General features: G+C 43.9%; 1 long non-coding RNA gene across 1 annotated transcript; it reads left to right on the plus strand.

Moving 5' to 3' along the window:
- The first annotated feature begins 513 nt into the window (after positions 1-513).
- On the plus strand, positions 514-22,208 carry LOC144782594 (uncharacterized). Its single transcript, XR_013601164.1, has 3 exons — positions 514-609; positions 704-776; positions 22,074-22,208. It is a non-coding gene; the product is annotated as an uncharacterized LOC144782594 (long non-coding RNA).
- The last annotated feature ends 1,607 nt before the right edge of the window (positions 22,209-23,815 follow it).

A 23,815-nucleotide genomic window follows, 5' to 3' on the forward strand; every position in this document is an offset into this window, starting at 1 on the left:
ACGTGACATGCCGATGGTAAACCAACACACCGGGATAATATTGCGGCAGATGGATTAGTCCGGAAGTATAAATACCCCGCCAAACAGCACTGGTACAATGTCATTTTACTGGAACCCCAGGAAGAACGTGGCTACTTTCCCTACAGGTATTTGACAGAGGAAATACTACCGGGGGCAGATTGGCCACCTTTATGAAGGACGAGCGATCTTTCTCCCCCTTTTTTTTTAAAATAGGCGGGGAGTATTGAATACCTAATCTATTTTAGAAAAATTTAACATCAGGAATAGCCCACGTATATAAACGAGAGAAGGCTCTTTTTTTATATATTGAGGATAGACTTTGACTCCATAAATGGATCGGTTCCTTTCTTTAATTTGTATGGAATCGACCGCTGCCATCACAGATGATGCACAAAAGAGTTATAGATCACGCACGCTGTAAAACTGTAAAACGTTATAAATGTTTTAACTGCAGGATCCACCGTATATGGGGACCTAAATCGTGGGAACAGTGAACAGAGTCCTAAGTGACACAAAGAGAAAGTGAGATTTGTTCTTAACCATATTGGAGTGCTTACCGTTTCATACACCGGAGGACACCCTTTGCAGGTATGATTGCTGTATATCACATAGGTTAAACCACACATCCCGTAAACTTAAAGCTTAGTGATCTCTTTTTCTGTGTGTATACACATTTTTCTAGACTAAGAAATTGGGATCTCGACCCTCGATCTGGTGATTGCAATCAGCAATAGACGGGGCTAAGTCCGATTGAGGTAACCTTATTAAGACTATCCGGAGACTAAATAGAATCACACATTAAGTCTAAGTTATTGAAATAGTTTGCCTTTATTTTCCCTTAAAGAAACGTCTGCAGTAGTTAATAGCAAGAACACTACAGCAACTGGCAGACACATTGGACGCATACTAAGTCCATTGGTTTGAGGTATGAGTGCATTCAGGAATGCTTGGGCAATAATGAATGAGTGGAATGTTGTACAAAAACATGGCACATAAAGAATAGGTAGAGGCATGATTAGCAATAGGATGCTGTCCCTAGGTTTTTAACTTTGTGGCACATAAAGAATAGGTAGAGGCATGATTAGCAATAGGATGCTGTCCCTAGGTTTTTAACTTTGTGGCACATAAAGAATAGGTAGAGGCATGATTAGCAATAGGATGCTGTCCCTAGGTTTTTAACTTTGTGGCACATAAAGAATAGGTAGAGGCATGATTAGCAATAGGATGCTGTCCCTAGGTTTTTAACTTTGTGGCACATAAAGAATAGGTAGAGGCATGATTAGCAATAGGATGCTGTCCCTAGGTTTTTAACTTTGTGGCACATAAAGAATAGGTAGAGGCAGGATTAGCAATAGGATGCTGTCCCTAGGTTTTTAACTTTGTGGCACATAAAGAATAGGTAGAGGCATGATTAGCAATAGGATGCTGTCCCTAGGTTTTTAACTTTGTGGCACATAAAGAATAGGTAGAGGCATGATTAGCAATAGGATGCTGTCCCTAGGTTTTTAACTTTGTGGCACATAAAGAATAGGTAGAGGCATGATTAGCGAGAGGATGCTGTCCCTAGGTTTTTAACTTTGTGGCACATAAAGAATAGGTAGAGGCATGATTAGCGATAGGATGCTGTCCTTAGGTTTTTAACTTTGTGGCACATAAAGAATAGGTAGAGGCATGATTAGCGATAGGATGCTGTCCTTAGGTTTTTAACTTTGTGGCACATAAAGAATAGGTAGAGGCAGGATTAGCGATAGGATGCTGTCCCTAGGTTTTTAACTTTGTGGCACATAAAGAATAGGTAGAGGCAGGATTAGCGATAGGATGCTGTCCCTAGGTTTTTAACTTTGTGGCACATAAAGAATAGGTAGAGGCATGATTAGCGATAGGATGCTGTCCCTAGGTTTTTAACTTTGTGGCACATAAAGAATAGGTAGAGGCATGATTAGCGATAGGATGCTGTCCCTAGGTTTTTAACTTTGTGGCACATAAAGAATAGGTAGAGGCATGATTAGCGATAGGAAGCTGTCCCTAGGTTTTTAACTTTGTGGCACATAAAGAATAGGTAGAGGCAGGATTAGCAATAGGATGCTGTCCCTAGGTTTTTAACTTTGTGGCACATAAAGAATAGGTAGAGGCATGATTAGCAATAGGATGCTGTCCCTAGGTTTTTAACTTTGTGGCACATAAAGAATAGGTAGAGGCATGATTAGCAATAGGATGCTGTCCCTAGGTTTTTAACTTTGTGGCACATAAAGAATAGGTAGAGGCATGATTAGCAATAGGATGCTGTCCCTAGGTTTTTAACTTTGTGGCACATAAAGAATAGGTAGAGGCATGATTAGCAATAGGATGCTGTCCCTAGGTTTTTAACTTTGTGGCACATAAAGAATAGGTAGAGGCATGATTAGCAATAGGATGCTGTCCCTAGGTTTTTAACTTTGTGGCACATAAAGAATAGGTAGAGGCAGGATTAGCAATAGGATGCTGTCCCTAGGTTTTTAACTTTGTGGCACATAAAGAATAGGTAGAGGCAGGATTAGCAATAGGATGCTGTCCCTAGGTTTTTAACTTTGTGGCACATAAAGAATAGGTAGAGGCATGATTAGCAATAGGATGCTGTCCCTAGGTTTTTAACTTTCTGGCACATAAAGAATAGGTAGAGGCAGGATTAGCAATAGGATGCTGTCCCTAGGTTTTTAACTTTGTGGCACATAAAGAATAGGTAGAGGCATGATTAGCAATAGGATGCTGTCCCTAGGTTTTTAACTTTGTGACCCTTCGCAGCACATCAATAAAAGATGGGGATGTAATGATGTGCGCTAGGACTTGTGGGTTGATAAAAATGTTACATATAGATTTAAACAAGAGCAGTCTGTAGAACATGTTAATATTTAGGAACGTTTTATTCTTGTCCACAAGCGTGCAGACATAGGTATACCAGTTGAACCCTATAGTTTTTAATGGCTAATGCACCACGTTACAGGAATAGTCTGTAGAGCATGTCAATCTCAAGGAATGTTTTATCGATGTCTTTGTGTTTGTAAAAATAAGAACATAAGTTGAACCTGAACAGTTGTTTTAAAATTGCAGATGTATAATGTTGATTTGATTTTTATTCATATTGCCTTATATTGATTTATATTCTATATAATTTTTGTTTAGATAATCTCATTGAATCTAACTCTGAGCACGAAAGAGATAAAAAAAATTGTTGCCTTGAGAAAGGTGTTTGTTATGCAATAATACACCGAAACGCGTCAACGCATTTGATATAAACACCCAAAATTCAGGGAACCAAGTCTCAGAACTGACCAATTGGAGTCTGGACCATATAAATGTGATTCCTTTGAATTGGTACACCGATGATTATATACTAAATCACGGAATTTAAATCTCTTTCAGGTTTTTAACTGTACTATGTTGAGTGATGTTTTTGTAACTATACTGTCACTGTGAAAGTTTTTAATGTTTTTAATGAAATGTGAATATCAATAAATACACAAACTGTATTATTAAATTGTTCAGGTGCCTTTATAATAAACCTCAGGGTAGGGAGATTGAGACTATGATCCACTTACTCACAGAACATTAGGTAGAGATTAAGGTGGACATTTAAGTACACGGATGTATGGTTGTGATGAATGTTTGATTATTGACCCCAAGTGATAATTCATTTTTTTATTCATGTACTGTGGTACCCTGTCCCTTGGATAGCTGGGCCATTCCCTTCCATATTTCATACTCACCTCCAGCCCGCCTATCGCTGAACATCTCTGTACTCTCGCGCGAGAGTTCAGATGTTATCTGGGGGTTACGCTCAATATAGATTTGATTGGTTACCCCATATTCAGATGCGTGGGCTCAAAATTCATTGTGGGGGTATTTTGAGGGCTCACCGCGGCTCCTTATTTCGCCCGGTGACTCCAGCCCTTGAAATCTACAAAAGTCCGGCACTAGGAGCCACTCTGTACGGTGAAGAGCTTTTGGGCTTCCAAGACACTAGACCCTTAGAGATTATAGAAAATCGCTTTTATGAGGAACCTAAGTAGCTTACCAGCTAGCACCCGCTTGTCCCCTACATCTGGATTATGGCCGTGAAGGCATCAATGACCTAGCTGGGTTAAGACAGCTTTTATGCTGGCTGAGAGTTTGAGTTACCGCAGAGCTCGTGACATTTCATATGGCCATAGATGACCTGTAAGAGTGCCTGGCTTTGGATAACGAAAGATCGGCTGGGCCAGATTGGGAACAAGAATCTTTGTTTTTTCCCTGCAGATGCTGGGTTAATTTTAAATCTGAGCTAAAAGTCACCTATTGGGGTTATACTGACAACCAAATTCTATACCCTCTTATGGCCGGGTCTCTTACTGATTCTTTTTTAGAGTTCAAAGTAGATTACCATCTGGAAGCATTCTTAGATGAGATTGAACCCCCTTGTAAAGCCTTTCCTTGTTAAATTTGCAAGGGGATCTTGCCTATTTGCTGTTTTCCAGTCAAATGGAATTGTCACACTAGTCATTCTGAAAAATTCTTCCTGTTCTGCCCTCAGGCGGCCAAATCGTCTGAGCATGCCATTTTTTTCTGTTCGGTGATGGATTAAACCCAGATCTTTTGACTGGGTGTGAGTGTTTGATTGATTCAGATGCTCCGTCCATCACCACCCCCTTTTGTACCGCTTTTGGCCGCCATAAGTGTGGCAGGGTATGCTCAGACGTGAGTCCCTTGCTCACTTTGCCACTGGATTCAAGGAAGCCGGGCTGAAGACGGCTGGAATGCCAGAAACCGGTCCTCGGAAGCTTGTTTCCGGTCCAGGGAAGACATGGCTTGGCAGTTCGGGCTGGACTGTTCCCATGAGGCACAGGGTCAGAATGATTTGCATATAGCCATGTCTGAACAGGGGTGGCAGAGTGGGCTAAAGAACGGTGATGGAATAAACCCAGATCTTTTGACTGGGTGTGAGTGTTTGATTGATTCAGATGCTCCGTCCATCACCACCCCCTTTTGTACCATATTTTTCTGTTCAACATACCAAAGCATCAGAAGGAAGTGGATTTGCTGGAACCTGGGGATTAGGTTTAGGACCTCATAGAGAATTTGAAGAAGTGTTGCCAGACAAAGCATTGTGTTCTCTTTCTCATGATTTTTGATGTACACGTGGAGGCTATTTCTATGTGTGCTGCAAAAAGTGGCTTAATGCCACTTTGTAAATATGGAGAAGGTCATATCGCCACCACAACATCGCTCAAAGTGATGTTCTGGTGGCGATATCTTCTTGTGCATATGCCCCTCTGTGTGTTGTGGACTTAACGTGTGCGATGGAGCTCAAGAAGGGTGAGCAGACATTGAGAACTAGGATAGTGTCCGATGAAGCACCCAAGTAACTAGTGTAGTACAGGGTGGCGGAGGGTAGGCGGGAAGGATAATAGGTGTATAGATAAGTTATGTCTAATTGTGGTGGTTTTATAGAGATGCAAAACAGAAAATATACTGCAGAAAGTAATAGAAGTAGTTCACCTAAGAAGATTTGCGATAGTGTGTACAGTTTTTGAAGGTTGCCTATTGTGTGTTCAGTTTTTAAAGGTTGCCTATTGTGTGTTCAGTTTTTGAAGGTTGCCTATTGTGTGTTCAGTTTTTAAAGGTAGCCTATTGTGTGTTCAGTTTTTAAAGGTAGCCTATTGTGTGTTCAGTTTTTGAAGGTTGCCTATTGTGTGTTCAGTTTTTGAAGGTTGCCTATTGTGTGTTCAGATTTTAAAGGTTGCCTATTGTGTGTTCAGTTTTTAAAGGTAGCCAATTGTGTGTTCAGTTTTTAAAGGTAGCCTATTGTGTGTTCAGTTTTTAAAGGTAGCCAATTGTGTGTTCAGTTTTTAAAGGTAGCCAATTGTGTGTTCAGTTTTTAAAGGTAGCCTATTGTGTGTTCAGTTTTAAAGGTAGCCTATTGTGTGTTCAGTTTTTAAATTGTGTGTTCAGTTTTTAAAGGTAGCCAATTGTGTGTTCAGTTTTTAAAGGTAGCATATTGTGTGTTCAGTTTTTAAAGGTAGCCTATTGTGTGTTCAGTTTTTAAAGGTAGCCTATTGTGTGTTCAGTTTTTAAAGGTAGCCTATTGTGTGTTCAGTTTTTAAAGGTAGCCTATTGTGTGTTCAGTTTTTAAAGGTAGCCTATTGTGTGTTCAGTTTTTAAAGGTAGCCTATTGTGTGTTCAGTTTTTAAAGGCTGCCTATAGTGTCTGCAGTTTTGTGCAGTTTTTATAGATTTGGTGGAAGTGAGGTATTGAGGTTTTGTAAGTAGAGTATTGGACCCGAATGCTGATGTATGTGACATATTCTGTATAAAAGTCATGAGCACTGTATCATTCATTGATCTTTATTTCGGTTTGAAAAACAACAAAAAGAAGGGAGAGGTTGTGGACCAAAGTAACCTGGAGAGGGGCCCTCACATCTAGAGGAGTAATTGTATATATATGATCTCTTGTGATCGGAGGTTATGTCATGCAAACATTAATGTACGAATTTTGCTTTAATCTTTCAAATAAAATGTTTAAAAAAAAGATACATAATAGGCAGTTCATAAGTTATTTGTTGTTAAAACACAATTAAAATATAAAACATTCCAATGGTGCCGCCTTAAGCAAGTGCGGATACTAAAATATTTACATTTAAATAAAATACCGGCAATCGATATGTCAAGTAGAATACATTAAAAATGCTAAGCTTACATTCCAATGTAATTAAAACATGAAGAGAATCGAAAATCCAGGTTGGGTTGGTAAAATACAATACTAGAAGGGTGAATGTAAATAAATAGAGCTTCCTCTCATAGAGACTAAACAGCAATAAAAGTGTGAATGCTTTAACCCCTTCGATGCTGATGACGGCCCCCAGCCGTCATGCATCACGGGGCTCGTGTGCTGATGACGGCTGGGGGCCGTCATAAACCCGCCCACTTTTAAAAACGCCGCACAGGAGCAGAATCTCGGCCGCGCCCGAGGGGTTAAAGGTCCTTATAAACGAACTTGAGCCAGACGTTACATATACAGCAACACGGTCTGCCTAATCTCTGAACAGTTCTAAAGTGCATGTGCAAAAAAGTGCATATTAGATATTAGGACTACACATTTCATTTAGAACATAAACATTTCAACCTTTTTTTCCTCTTAGTATACCCACAGCGAACGAATATCTGCTGACCCTAAAAGAAATTTCAGTGAAGTGTCAGTTTTTTAATATTCGATCCGCCTCAAAACAAGACCTAGTTCCCAGGTTTCGGCAAATGGGTTTAATCGATTTTTGCCTTGGCGTGGCATATGCAGGGCAGAAGAATAATAAGTGTACATCATTTTCTTGCACATTGGATTGGCATAGTACACAGACACTGGTACATCCTGTACCCCCATCCCTGAATTATCGCGGCTCGAGGAGTGCGAGCCGAGCCCGAGGTATGCCCCGTGCTTGAGGCATCATCGTACCACGCAGCTCGAGGATTGAGAGCCGTATGCCTGGTACGCCCCGCATCTGCCATCCAGCAGTCCCCACGTGGCTCGAGGATTCGTACCTCCCGCCGCAACGTCACCGCTACTCTTCACGGTTCCCCAGAACCGGCCTGGACGTTGGGTACCCCGTGCCTGTGGACTCGTGACCACCTCTTTTATTGGACTGTGAGTACTGGGAACGCCTCTACGAATATACCCCGATCGAACTGTACCTTAGTCACCACGTGCCTGGGGATGCCCCTACCCCCCACCTGATTGTATAGTGTACTCTTTGACCTTGCGAGCCTGATGACAATTGTTATATAAAGAACCCTTTATTCATATCACCAACTGGTGTGGTGTCCCTTTGTAGTGTGGTGGAACCTTACTGTGCACGACTATAAATGCCTAACCCTCCCATCTGAGGGTCAGACTCCAAGCGCTCGGCAACGTTCCTGGAAGAGGTGGGTCCCTGTGTGGTCAGAAGTAGCTACCTCTACCACCCAGAGAACCCCCATTCCAACACTGGAAGCAACGGAGGGATCCGAACCGTCATTTATGGTTACTGCACAGTGAGTTACTGACCTACTACCTAGCGAGGGGGTGAATGTGTGACATTGATCCACATTCTGTCCATCACTGTTGTGTTTGCAAGTACTACTACCTAGCGAGGACAGACCCTAACGTAGCCCTGAGGTTGTAAAACTAAGCCAGTTTGTCCGACTCGCTCCAGAACTGGTTGAAGGAGAGTCTCCTCCCCCGACAACCATAAGTCTTACCGGGCCCCATGTGAACCCGACCTTTCAGGAAGACCAACTAGAAAGTTATACCCATAGGGAGCAAAACAATTCTGTAAAGACTTACAAATCCCTACCACTGGCCTAAGCACCAAGGACGATTTCCAAAAGGCCCTGAGGGCCTGGATAGAGTCCAGCCCCCCCCCCATGTAGAAGGGAATGGCATTGGGGATGGGCAGCAAGACGAACCCGGGGTCCCTGAGAAAGAGAGAGAGCAGTCTCCCCTGCGCGTAGCAGCGCATCAGAGAGAGGCCTGTCCCCAGAGGAGCCGGCAGACCGAGAGAAAAGCCAAGCCCATGAGTTAGAACTGGCTAAGCTCTAAATCGAAGGGGAACTGAAATTAGCAGAGAGGAATTTAGCTAAGGAAGAATTGAGGTTACAAGGGGAGTTGGAAGAGAAAAAGCTACAGCAGAAGCATGAGGGCAGAAAATTCCAGTTAGAACATGAACGGAGCTTGAGGGAGCTTGAGCTCAAGGCTAGGAATGAGGAAGTCGGGCCTCCAGGGAACCGAGGTACCCCTCCCCCGTAGAAGCCAAGGTACACATCCCCAAAGACGTAGTAAAGGAATACTATAGGAATGACGACATTCAACAATGGTTTAAAGCCTATGAGGTAGCTATAACCTCCCATCGGGTCCCTGAGAATGAATGGGGGGCTGGGTTGTGGGGGCAGTTCCTGAGCGAGGGGAGGGATACCTTGCTAGACCTACCCTCCACGGTACTGAATTCCGACAGCCACACAAAGGAGGCACTGTTATATAGATATGGGCTCACCCTAGAGATGTACCGACAACGATTCAGGGTTTGCAAAAAGCTCCCTGGCACCACCTGGGTAGAGTATGTTAACTTTTACAGCAGACACTTTTAGACAACAAGGGACCCCAATTAAGTCAGGCAGGGACCTCGGGGAACAATTTTATGGAAACAACAGTGGTCCCATGCTTACGTAATACAACACAACAAATAAATATAGACGAAATCGCTTCTATATTTTCAGAAGGACATGTCCAGCCGGACAGAGGTCTTTCAGGTTTACTTAATAAACAAAATTCTTCAAACAATAGACGTAAGGAATACCTTCCACAATGCCCCTATGTGGTACACAAGCCTGTGCCCAACACTAACGGGGTGATCACAGTTGAAGAAAATAGGAAAGGTTCAAGGCAAAACAAACGTTTTTCTGTTTCCATATAAATTGTACAGAAAATATCAAGCTGCACCATTACATATAATCAACCAATCAGATTTGTATCGGGTGCATAAGCAAGTCGACGGCGTTTCGGTTCCATCAAGAAATCATAGGAACCATCATCAGGACAATTAAATACTTTGCCTTTACATTAAACCTCAATTTTGCCTATAAGAAGAAATAAAAGTATACTTTAGAAACACGGTACATAAAAGAATGCGTGAAGTGACTCTTTGTGCACAGTGCACATGCTCATTCGTCAGGGGGTGATACTAGTCATAACCAGGTTGTTGAGGCAGTGGCATAAATCACAACTATAGAGCATGCGTCCAAAGTTGCTATATTGTGCCTAAGGGGCATTAGTGGTTGCATACGAATGTTGACCGCAGTGCCAGTGAACTAAAACTGTGGTAATCTTGTGTACTTAGCACTCGCCGATAAGTGGGACTATTTCAGGATAGTGGGCGCCCCGCACTGCTTACCGAGGTAGAGCGCGTTAGGGCACAGATAGTAATTACTTCCTTGATGCCCGGACCAGTCGCCCTATAAAACGAAGGACGCATGTTAAAATAAGCTGGGGGTTTGGACAGCCCGGCGGGCGGAAGAAAGGACCATAAAAGCAATCTGTCAGGTCCGCTCCACAGGATCCGAGTGATGAATATAAAGCCCACCTCCAAACGTCACAAACACTCTGACTTTGAGTTAACAGAGGATTTGAGCCATTAGGTGAGGGGAAAAGTAAAATAACAAACAGGGAAGGGAAGGAAGGGGACAGCTGGGAAGGGAGGTACCTGTAACGACAGAACACATAAAGGTAAGGCCACCTGTCGTACAACACCGTAACATCTAAGGTATAGATAGGTAGTCTGAATACCTGTGAGGAAAAAGGCAAGTCTTTCCCACTGGTTGTTTTTGGCTGTTCTCTTTGTAGACATATATGAACATGAAACCTATAAGGAACACACATAGATTAGACACATTGCATTTCCCATACACTAACACGCTTGTCACCCAAACAGAACCCTCCTCTATACCTTGAACACAGCCTATGCCTGTAGAATACGGGATTCCGTGGAAGTTTCGCCACCATAAAAGAAAACCAACTAAATGATATTGCACTAGGCAGCTGTGTACACGTCACAATCCAGGACACGGTAGTGCGTGGGAAGCAATAACCACTGCACTCCGCTCCCTCGAGAAAAGCACTCTCTGAACACCAGGCAGTCCCCAGATACCAAGGAAAAGAGAGCAAAGTAAATAAGCAAGGGGCTTGGGAAGAAAGCGGAAATGTTCCAGTATGACACCACACACAATCCCAAGAGGACTGATCCTATGGCAACGCGCAGTTGCGACCACTACAGCGCTCCTTAAGTACTGAGCATACTGATTGTTCCATAAACCATAAGAAAACACACAAGCGCTTGCACTGGTTGCCTGAAGCTGAGACCACCTCAGTGCACCGCCTCCTTCAGGAGTATCACCCAGGTCGAAAGCAAACACAAGAAAGAAGACACGGCAACGTGTGGCTTCCTACCACTCCGCTCCGCTCCTCGGAATAGTCCCAAAGCAAAAAGGCAACAAACGCAGCAGTTAACTTCACTGCGCGCTTCTAGCAACAAACGGCAACGCGTGGAATCCCCACAGCGCTCCGCTTAATGACGGAGAAGACACCGGCGAGGGGCCGTTCCTACCTGACCAGCTGAACCACAGCAATCGTTCAGGACGAGCCCCTCCGCCAGCAGCAAGACGCGACTCCTTCCTCCAAAAACCGGATACCAGGAAACGGAATAACACGCAACAGGATGCGTGTCGCCCTGACTGATGTAGCCTCAGCTAGGGCATCTGGGTAATGTAGTTCTTACCCCGTATTGAGTCTGAAAAGGCATCCGTCTCGCGGTGCGCTACACTGCAGGCGCCCCGACGAGACCTGACACAATCTTACCACAATCAAGCGTCAGGTTTATCCAGTTTATGCGATCGTAACCGGACGACGCCAGGGCAAGCCTAAGTGGAAATAAGGTCCATTCAGAAACGGAACAGTGGACTAAAACCAGAGTAAAGTCTAAGACGCGGTGATAAACTTACCAAATGCTTCGGTCATGAAGTGTATCCCTGGCGTGCTCGTGTCCTGAAACCAGGAAGTGAAAAGGGGTAGGGTGCGCTGTGATTGGAGCAGTGCACAGGAATTGGGGGCATAAAAATAAAGGAAGGACTAAGTTCCAGGGGCCATATTGAGGTGAAACCTTATGTGAATAGCATGCAGAGTGACATTAAAATATGGATTCATTTCAGGAAACAATAACAATTAATCACTCGTTGTTGAACAGCATGAAGAAAAGATTAGGTCAATTCAGATTAATGATGTCCAATCCTCTTGCAGGTTCAGGCCGGAATTCAGGCTATCGGTCTTCAATATCCACTTTAATTCCTCTTTGTTGAGCAACCGGCTCAGGTCACCACCTCTGGGTGGTACAATGATCTGTGCGATGACAGTCCAGCGGATATCATTCTCAGTGTGTCCCTTGTCCAAAAAATGTTCAACCAAGGGAGCGTTAGGGGTTTTGCACCTGATGCGACTGCGGTGCTGGGAAATCCGTAATTTAATCTTTTGTTTTGTCTGTCCAACATAGATGCAATCGCAAGGGCATAAAATCGCGTACACAAGATTACAGCTGTTACAATTAGTAAAGGTGCATAAATCATTTTTTACATCCCTGTACACAAATTCTTTTCCCTCCATTGTATAATCACACACTACACATGAGCCACATTTAAAATGACCCCTTACGGGTGGTAATGACCAATGGTCATGCAGTGTAACATTCTTCCCAGGTGTAGCTGGTAACGCTGCCCTCACTAATTGATCCTTCAAACTTTTGTTTTTCTTGAAGGCAAAGAGAGGAATTTCCCAGTCAAGGGGGCCCGAATTCAGAATGTGCCAGTTTTTCCTTATGCACTGCGTTACCCGATGAGAAATGGCAGAGAAAGTGGTTACACATACAGTTTTCACATCAGTAATTTTCTGTTTAGGCTCTAACAAGGTGTCACGAGGACAGTACCAGGCCCTTTTCATAGAGTTCTTGACCAGGCGTTTAGGATACCCTCTGAACCTGAGTTTCTCTGACAAAGTGTTCGCCTCTAGAAAATAGTCCTCTTTCTTGTAACAGTTCCTTCTAAGCCTTAGGAACTGTGAGTAGGGAAGGCTGTCCCTTAGGGCTCTTGGATGACAGCTCCTATAACTGAGCAGGGTATTCCTCTCTGTGGGTTTACGAAATAGGGATGTGTATAAAGCCCCCTCCTGATGTTGAATGTTCAAATCCAGGAAAGGGATACAATTCTTATCAGAGGTTAAGGTAAATGTAAGCCCATTGCAATTGTTGTTGAGCCAGTGCGTTAGTCCTGAAAGATCTTCAACGGACCCACCCCAGATTAAAAGGATGTCGTCTATATAACGTTTCCAGAGTAGTAACCCCTGATGGAATGGGTTACTACTAGGAAGAATAATGTGAGTTTCCAACCAATCCATATAGAGAATTGCCAGAGTCGGTGCGAAAATGGCTCCCATGGAGCAGCCCCGTACCTGCTGGTAAAATTCTGAGTCATAGAGAAAGAAGTTCTGAGTCAAACAAATTTCCAGAAGATGGATAATGAATAGGGTGGGGACCCTGTGGGGACGTTCCCTGGTATCCAGAATACTTTTCATTACAAATAATGAGTCTTTTTGGGGGATATTCGTATACAGAGACTCTACGTCTAATGTACATAGAGTCTCGTGTATAGGATCAAAGGGGTAGTTCTCAATCAAGCTGATCACATGCATGCTGTCCCGAACATAGCAAACAGTAGTCGGCACAAAATCCTTCAAAAAGTAGTTTACATAGTGGCCCAATGGTTCCAGGACCGACCCGCATCCAGAAAGAATTGGCCTCCCTGGAGGGTTATCAACCCTTTTGTGGATTTTGGGTAGTGTGTACAGGACAGGGGTTCTGGGATTAGAAATGTTGAGGAAATTATACTCATGCTTGCTTATAATACCATTCTCCAGCCCCTCCATGGTAATGGCTTTAATAAGCTTTTGAATATCCTTAGTGGGGTTGCAAGGCAGTCTAGCGTAATGATCAGTGTTAGATATCTGCCTGTGAAGTTCATTCCTGTAACTACCAATATCCTGGAGGACTATTCCACCCCCTTTGTCCGCCGATTTAATAATCAGTTTGTCATTATTCCTGAGGGAATTGATCGCACCTCTCTCCTCAAGGGAAATATTGTATGGTATGAAGACATGGGATTTCTCTATCTTACATATTTCCTTTAAAATGACTTTTTCAAAAGTTACAATCTCTTTCGGGATCATGTTTGCAGTAGGGGAGAAAGTGGAGGGGGGTCGGAATGGTGTAGTAACACTCTTGGTTTCAGATGGATTAAGCTCAAAATATGAGCGTAGTCTCAACTTTCTGAAAAAAACAAATAATTCAGACTGAAGGTTCAAGAAATTGGGATAGGTAGTAGGAACGAAGGAAACGTTTGTTTTGCCTTGAACCTTTCCTATTTTCTTCAACTGTGATCACCCCGTTAGTGTTGGGCACAGGCTTGTGTACCACATAGGGGCATTGTGGAAGGTATTCCTTACGTCTATTGTTTGAAGAATTTTGTTTATTAAGTAAACCTGAAAGACCTCTGTCCGGCTGGACATGTCCTTCTGAAAATATAGAAGCGATTTCGTCTATATTTATTTGTTGTGTTGTATTACGTAAGCATGGGACCACTGTTGTTTCCATAAAACTTTTACAGCAGGGCATTGGAAGGTTGGATCAAGGGCAGCAAGGTCACCACTTTTGAAGAGTTATTTAATTTGATAGCCTGGGAGCACTTTTCCTTAAATTGCTTTGTAGAACTGCGCCAGCACCTCCTTGACAGCAAGCTTACTAACCCTAGAAGACTTGCTGTGGAGGTAGACCGCTGGGTGAACACCCGGGTCCCAGGGGCCCAGTGGGAGACTATGCCAGGAACGGGCAGGGTCCCTGACAGCGAGGAGGGGGAGGCCAAGGTAGGCAGCGGGAATTCCAGCCAGGGCCCCAACGTAGCCCCCAAGGGAACCAGCAGCAAATTTCACAATCTCCCCCAGTAACAAGTCCTGGGGCCCCACCAGGCAGACCTGGGCTGAGGAACGCCATGTCTTGTTACAGATGCCAACAACCAGGCCACTATGCCAGTGATACCCAGTGTCCCCTCTACAAAAAGCCAGTCACCTCTGGCGTCCCAACCCGGCAGGTAGCCACTGTCGCCCTAGGGGAGGAGTTAGAGGATACCGAGGAGTGGGAGCCCGTAGCAATGTCCCATGTCTCCCTAGGAGATGGAGAAATGGTCCCTGGAATCCCGCTGCCGGCCAACACTAAGAAATACCGGCAGTGGGTGACTATCAATGGACACCGGGTAGGGGCCCTCCGCGACACCGGTGTGAGTGTCACGGCTGTCCGCTGTCACCTGGTCTCGGAGGAGCAAATTGTACCTCACGTCTTCTGTCCCATCATTTCGGCAGACAATTCTGAGAGTCTCTGCAAAATGGCCCAAATTTCCTTGAGCGGGGGGGAGTCTCAGGCACCTTGCAAGTAGCTGTCAGACCCGCCATGCCTGTAGATTGTTTACTGGGCAACGATCTGGAGAGTTCTCCGTGTACGCAGGTGGAGCGGAAGGCTCACCTAGGAATGCTGGGACTGCCCGAGTGGGCGTGCGCCACCACTCGGTCCATGGCTGCCAAGATGGGTGCTCAAGAGGACTTGGAGCCGGAGAGAGTGGCCCAGATCCCCACCTTAGAGGGGGAGTATGGGTAACCGGACCCCTCCAGTTCCGCCACCCTGGAGGAGGCGAACCCTGAAGGGGATGCCCTGGGCTTACAGGAGAACAGATCGCAGAACTGGGTGACCTACCTGGATTGGCCCAGTGGCGACAAGAGGGTGGACCTTCCAGGGAAGAGTTCTGCCAGGAACAGACCACCTGCCCATCCTTCTTAGGCGAACATCCGGGTCCCACTGGATTTACTGGGAGAATGGCCTCTTATATAGCGAGCCTAAGTCTGCTGAGCTAGGGTCAGCCCGGGTGCTGGTGGTACCCCTACGCTTCAGAGACTTCTTACTGGGCCTGGCTCATGACGTGCCTTTAGCGGGGCACTTGGGACAGGATAAGACCTACCACCGGCTTGTCACCCATTTCTATTGGCCCCGGATGCGCCAAAACGTAGAAGCCCACTGCAAATCCTGCCAGACTTGCCAGGCAAGTGGGAAGAGTGGGGGAAGGCGCAAGGCTCCCCTCATGCCCCTCCCGGTGGTCAGTACCCCCTTTGAGCGGGTGGGGATCGACATTGTGGAACCTCTGGATCCCCAGACCGCCATGGACCACAGATTCATCCTAGTCCTGGTGGACCATGCTGAAGCCATCCCCCTCCGAACGGTGACAGCCCCCGTGGTGGGGCGGGCCCTGATATGGATATTCTCCCGGGTGGGATTCCCCCGTGAGGTAGTGAGCGGCAGGGGGACCAACTTCATTTCCAAATACATGAAGTCCCTGTGGCAGGAATGTGGGGTTACCTACAAATTCACCACCCCGTACCACCCCCAAGGCAATGGCCTGGTTGAGAGGTTCAACTGGACCCTCAAGGGCATGATCATGGGCCTCGAGGAAGGCGTAAGTGGGACATCCTCCTGCCCTGCCTCCTGTTCACCTACCGGGAAGTTCCCCAGAAGTCATTAGGGTTCAACCCTTTTGAGCTGCTCTATGGTCACCCCGTCCGAGGACCTCTAAGCCTGGTCAAAGAGGGCTGGGAGACAGCCCCCCGGAACCCTCCCCAAGATGTATTCCGATACATCCTGGCCCTAAGGAATCAGACTCGGAAATTCGGGGAACTCACTGAGGCAAACCTAGAGCCTAGCCAGGAAGAAATTGAACGCTGGTATGACCAGAATGCCACTCTGGTAGAGTTTCAGCCTGGTCAGCAGGTGTGGGCGATGGTCCCGGTGGAACCTTGTGCTCTCCAGGACAAATGGACCGGTCCCTTCAAGGTAGTGAGCGCAAGAGCCAGTTCACCTACCTAGTGGATGTATAGTCTCCAAGGAACCCTTTAAGGGTCCTCCATGTGAACCGCCTCAAGCCCCACTTCGAGCAGTCTGAGGTGAGCATGCTTCTAGCCACCGATGATGGAGTGGAAGAGGAAACCCTGCTGACTTGGTCGCGGCTCCACCCACCCCTAAGGACATTCTTTTTCCAACTGCTCGAGCCCTGCTGACTTGATCGCGGCTCCACTCACCCCTAAGGACGTTCTGTTTCCAACTGCTCGAGCCCTGCTGACTTGGTCGCGGCTCCACCCTCCCCTAAGGACGGTCTGTTTCCAACTGCTCGAGCCCTGCGGACCTGGTCGCGGCTCGAGCCGGACACTGGTACGTCCTGTACCCCCATCCCTGAATTATCGCGGCTCGAGGAGTGCGAGCCGAGCCTGAGGTACTCCCCGTGCTTGAGGCATCATCGTACTACACGGCTCGAGGATTGAGAGCCGTACACCTGGTACGCCTCGCATCTGCCATCCAGCAGTCCCCACGTGGCTCGAGGATTGAGAGACGGTCGCAGGGTACGCTTCGTACCTCCCGCCGCAACGTCACCGCTACTCTTCACCGTTCCCCAGAACCGGCCCGGACGTTGGGTACCTCTTGCCCGTGGACTCTTGACCACCTCTTTTATTGGACTGTGAGTACTGGGAACGCCTCTACGAATATACTCCGATCGAACTGTCCCTTACTCACCACGTGCCTGGGGATGCCCATACCCCCCACCTGATTGTATAGTGTACTCTTTGACCTTGCAAGCCTGATGACAATTGTTATATAAAGAACCTTTTATTCATATAACCAACTGGTGTGGTGTCCCTTTGTAGTGTGGTGAGACCTTACTGTGCACGACTATGAATGCCTAACCCTCCCATCTGAGGGTCAGACTCCAAGCGCTCTGCAACGTTCCTGGAAGAGGTGAGTCCCTGTGTGGTCAGAAGTAGCTACCTCTACCACCCAGAGAACCCCCATCCCAACAGGACAGTTATGTTCTTTTTGAATGATTTATGTGGATTAACTGCCATGTATTTTGTTTGGCTAAAATTAATTTCTAGACCCTTAAAATCACAATAAACGGTAAACAAGTCCAATAAACATTGAAGCCCTTTGGGGTTTGAGATACTAAAATAGTGTGATCCGCAAATAAAAGCGTTGGTAATGGCAGCCCATCTAACTTTGGTGAATCGTGTGTACACCCCAGAAGATATTTTGAGGCATCTTTACATATAATGAAAATAGGGTGGGTGATAGTACACAGCCCTGTCTTACATCCCTCTTTACAGGAACTGCCTCAGTAAGCTCTCCCCTCGGACCCCATCTAACTTTTGCATAGTTATCTTCGTGCAATCTTATTTGCACAAGAAGATCCTCAGGGATAGCTTGTTTTTTTAAGGAACTCCTGAGCAAATCTCTGGGGATGAGGTCAAAGGCGGCGTTCAGATCTATAAAAGCTATTTACAAGTGGCCTTTTTTTAAAATCGTATATTTCCGACTCATACAAAGGAATCTAAAGACCTAGTCAATTGTACTGGTTCTAGCTCTAAACCCTGCCTGGTAATCAATCAATCAATCATACCATTTGTATAGCGCACTACTCACCCGGGAGGGTCTCAAGGCGCTTGGGGGGAGGGGTATGCTACTGCTCGAAGAGCCAGGTCTTGAGTTGTTTCCTGAAGGCGAGATGGTCCTGGGTCCGCCGAAGGTGGATGGGGAGGGAGTTCCAGGTCTTGGCAGCCAGGTAAGAGAAGGATCTTCCTCCGGCGGTGGCTCTTCGGATGCGTGGTACGGCTGCGAGGGCGAGGCTGGTGGACCGTAGCTGGCGGGTGGGCGTGTAGAAGGTCAGGCGGTCGTTGAGGTACTTGGGGCCCAGGTCGTGGAGAGACTTGTGTGCGTGGGTGAGGAGCCGGAACGTGATCCTCTTGGCTAGCTTGGCTGTGGTTCCGGTGTAGAGGGCGTTTCTGTAGACCAGTCGGCTGGTGACGAGTGCCTGGTTGTGATGAAATATGATTCTCCGCAATCCAGTCATTTAATTTTGATAAAATCTGCTTAGCATAAATATTTTGTAAAGAGTTGATTAAACTTATAGGCCGGTAATTTGCAGGGTCTTGGTGGTCACCTATTTTAAAACTAGTAATAATTTCAACCCCTTTCCACGACTCCGGTAGTGGGGCGCCCTCCGCCACTGCATAAAAGAGAAAATTGACATATGGCCTCCAAACAGCTTTGTCGTGCCTCAACAGGTCACCTGGTAGTTTATCTGGGCCTGGGGTTTCCCAGACTTTACGGCATCAATTGCTGCTAGGGTGTCCTCTAGACTAAAAAACTGAGTGATTATTGAGGGGTTTGTTATATGTCCTTGCTGGTTATTTATTGAGTCCATTTTAGACCCAGAATCCAGTTTTGAAAAATTGTTGACCCAAGTCCCTGCGTTTAAGAAAAGGTCCTTCTTACTTCTTCCCTGTTTGTGACCTTTGGCTATCCATCGCCAGAGGCCTGGGTGACCTTTGGTTTTGGCTGCAATGATCAATTCCATCCAGACACTGTCGTCCCACTTTTTCTTGGTTTGCACTAATAATATTTTGTACTTGAACTTTTTATCTCTTAGTGTCGTGACATCATTTGATTTAGCTGCCATAATAATCTCTCTCCTTGCTTTACGGCAGTCATTATTGTGACACTGATTTGCTGAGTTATTAACAACTATTACCCCCCCCCCATCTCCCTGGGGATCCTATTCAAAGTATATCTTAGTTTGCCTAGCAATGTGTGATGGATCTGCACTAATTGCTACCCTGAACCGCCACATCAGCAATGGTATTACAACACATCTATGAAACGGATCACTGAAAGAATATCGACTACCACAATATCGAGTACCCAAAATATCGAGGTGAAAATATCTACTACAAAAATATCGAGTTTGTATGTACAAACAGGTAAGTACAAAAATATCGACTACAAAATATCGTTTACAAAAATATCGTTGTAAAAAATATCGACTTTACTAAAAACAATGTTTAATTACATTAATATAAAAAATTAATTACTAAAATATAATTAACAATACTTAAAATAACTTTTAATAATTAAATATTTAATGAAAGTAAAAAAATATATATATTTTTAATCATATTTCTTAAAACATATATATATAGTAACAAAATTTAATTAAATAATAGGCAATATTGTATATGTACCCCAAAAACCCAAAACTGACCCTGAACCCTAAAAATACCCCTTTACCCAAAAACTAAAAACTGACCCTGAACCCTAAAAATAACCCTTTACCCAAAAACTGAAAACTGACCCTGAACCCTAAAAATACCCCTTTACCCAAAAACTGAAAACTGACCCTGAACCCTAAAAATACCCCTTTACCCAAAAACTGAAAACTGACCCTGAACCCTAAAAATACCCCTTGACCCAAAAACTGAAAACTGACCCTGAACCCTAAAAATACCCCTTGACCCAAAAACTGAAAACTGACCCTGAACCCTAAAAATACCCCTTTACCCAAAAACTGAAAACTGACCCTGAACCCTAAAAATACCCCTTTACCCAAAAACTAAAAACTGACCCTGAACCCAAAAAATACCCCTTTACCCAAAAACTGAAAACTGACCCTGAACCCAAAAAATACCCCTTTACCCAAAAACTAAAAACTGACCCTGAACCCTAAAAATACCCCTTTACCCAAAAACTGAAAACTGACCCTGAACCCTAAAAATACCCCTTTACCCAAAAACTGAAAACTGACCCTGAACCCTAAAAATACCCCTTTACCCAAAAACTAAAAACTGACCCTGAACCCTAAAAATACCCCTTTCATTTAACATAATTAGCAATTAATCAATTAAATAAAATTAATTACCAATTACATTTTAATTAATTAACAAACATTTTTTAATTAACAATTAATTAAATATTACTACCAATTATTAAATTAACATATTTAATTAATTATAATTAAATTACTTCCCACCCTATTCCCCTATAAACCCACAACCCGCTAGAGAAAATACATTATTTTAATTGACATAATTAGCAATTAATCAATTAAATAAAATTAATTACCAATTAAATTTTAAATAATTAACATATATTATTTAATTACCAATTAATTAATTATTACTACCAATTAATAAATTTACATATTTAATTAATTATAATTAAATTACTTCCCACCCTATTCCCCTATAAACCCACAACCCGCTAGAGAAAATAAATTATTTTAATTGACATAATTAGCAATTAATCAATTAAATAAAATTAATTACCAATTAAATTTTAAATAATTAACATATATTATTTAATTACCAATTAATTAATTATTACTACCAATTAATAAATTTACATATTTAATTAATTATAATTAAATTACTTCCCACCCTATTCCCCTATAAACCCACAACCCACTACAGAATTAAATTACACAATAATTAAAAAAATAATTAATTAAAAAAAATAATAAAATAAATTGACACTTTTCACACATATTATAACATAAACACACTATAAATAATTAACTATTATTTAAAAAACTATATTTTTTACTATCTAGATTATATACTTGGATATTTTCACTGTCTATATTATTTACAGTCGATATTACTTCACTTACCTTAAAAACGATATTTTGGCTGTCGATATTCTGTCTAGTCGATATTTTCTCCAAACGATATTTAAAACTCGATATTCTGTCCAGACGATATTTTGGAGTCGATATTATGTCTGTGCACCCTATGAAACATTATGCTTTGATAAACATGTACCAAGTTATTACCCCTCTAAGTGCACCTGAAGTCTTTCACTAAAATACATATATCACTGAAATCCTGTCAGTGTCCTGGCTGGCTGTTGCTGTGGAAGTTTACGCTCTTAAAATGTATTGTTAGCCAAGCACATAATGTCTTAATTCCACTAATATACTTACTGCATAACTGAAAAAAATATAAGATGAACTTTGAAAACATATAAGATGAACTTTGGAATGAGGTTCTTTATTTGTTTCAACTTTTGGTTTCTTGTTTTATTGCCCAATTCAGCCTTCAGAAAGCTTATTTGATCAATCCAAACACCAAGCGAAACATGTGGCAGCTTAAAGATTTTAAGAATGTAGACTGCAGTACAATGGACAAATAATATAATACTGAAGTGACTTATTGCTGCAAAAGTGTTCATTCTAGAAATGTGTTATTTTCGCCCTGAGAAAACTACCCATCTGGGTCTGAGGTTCCCACCAAGTGCAGTCAATAGCACATTATGTTCTCTTATTAAGTTCTTAGTATCATAACTTAACAGGAATAAGTGACTTGTTTGGGGACTTCTTTGTGTAGAAAAAAGGTCTCAGTTCAATCATCAAACATGCAGGTTTATGTGATATACAGCTTTTCATACTCACATACTATCTCAGCCAGTCAAACAATGCTTGTTATGCAGAATTCTACAGTTTTACAAAGTACAAAGGACACTAGAGGATGGGAAACTGAGATGTGCTGTCTTTGTGTTTCAGGATACAGCGTAAGAGCGTGTGCTACCAAGGATGCCTGCGACTACGGAGTTGCCAGCTTTGCGAGACATAAAGGATTTAGTTTTTATTTAAGGTGTCGTCGTGCCAAGAAAGATTAAAATGGCCCAAGAAGTCAACAATCCATCCTTTTCTCAGCCTTGTTAATCAGAGGCAGCATCATCGATAATTCACTGTGCCACTGGAACCATCTGATGCAGAGGGTCAGGTTTTATGAACAGGACCACAATTTGAACTAGCCACATCTCCTTATCACCATCCTGGCTACAAATAATTAGGCCAAATGGATGCACATTGTAAAGAAACCATGCTGTTTTGAGTCGGAGTGGGCGTAGTTCGCGTAGCATTGTTATGCGTAGCTACGCGAAGTGCACTTCGCACTACGCGAGCTACGCGAACTGCTTAGTGCAGTGTGCAAAATGCTGTTTGCACTGATTGCACAGTGCCGGGTGTTTGTCCACATCAGTGCAAACCGCATCTTGCACAGTGCAAGCGGTCATTTTCAGCCACTCGACTAGATTTCTACTCAAGCGGCTGCTTTCTCAACACGGACTGGTTGTTTCTCACTACGAGCGGTCGCGAGCAAACACGACCACTCGCAATCAGAAACCTGACCTCCCCGCTTTGAGAATCTCACTGGGAGGTTTATTTTCCACGCTTGCGATTGGCAACTTGATGTTGGTGATCGCGATTGAGGAAATAGTCTCACTGGGATGTCATTTTGCTCGCTCGCGGTCGCCAACTTGATGTTGCGGCCCAAGAGCAAGCAAAAAATGATCGCTACGCTAGCGCAATCTTCGCAAACTATACGAGCGTAGTGTAGTACTTCGCCCAGGGTTATTTAGGAGCCAACCCCACTTCCATTGGGCCAGCTTTGTCTGCATGTTGGTTTCCACCTGTAGGCACCTTGAAGCCTTGAGCATTTATTATATGTACGTATATATGGATTGAGTGATGTGGATGGAAGAGTTTGAAAGTACAGAGCGGGCAGAAAAAGAGGAGATGGAATTTTTTGGAGCAAGGAGACAGCCCAGAGTGGTGAACTTTGAAGAGCCATAAAGAAGACAGCCACCATGAGCATTATAGTGAACATGTATATGATTAGTCAAAATCTAAGCATACGTTATTTTGGTATTGTAAACATTTGTACTTGGTCCCAGAGGTCTCAGCGGGAGCCGCTGGGTGCACAGGGCAAGTTTGACCAATGAACCAGACTTCAAAGGGGTTTAACTTCCTACTGACATTGTATCTGGGACAAATGAGAATTTGAAAGAGGGATACCAAGGCTGATTGTTTTTAATTAGTCTGATAAACCTTGAAATATGCTGCAGGCTGCATGGCTACCTATCTGCATCCCTTTCTTCCCAGTATCATCTCAAACTTGATGAGCTCATTCCCAGGACTAGCACCAAAAAGGCCCACTCCCCTCTGAGAGAGTATTCTGTAAAGCGAAGATGATCAAACTCTAGCTGATAATCCCAATGTTCCATTCCTTCCCAGGCCAATTTCCCCCACACCAAATTTCCACACTTGTGCAACACAGAATTCATTTATATTTGTGGGACTTTCCTGTGTGTTCCCATACACATCCTGCTCTGCCACAACACGTTTTGGTGGGTGGTAACAAGTAAACACTGGGAAAGCGGCCTCGGCAAACACACCTGTCACTAAATTGACCTTGAGACTTTTCATACTTTTGCACCTGGCTACTGTGGTGATGGCAGCGC

Source organism: Lissotriton helveticus, chromosome 9 (assembly GCF_964261635.1).
Source record: "Lissotriton helveticus chromosome 9, aLisHel1.1, whole genome shotgun sequence".
NCBI classification, from domain to species: domain Eukaryota; kingdom Metazoa; phylum Chordata; class Amphibia; order Caudata; family Salamandridae; genus Lissotriton; species Lissotriton helveticus.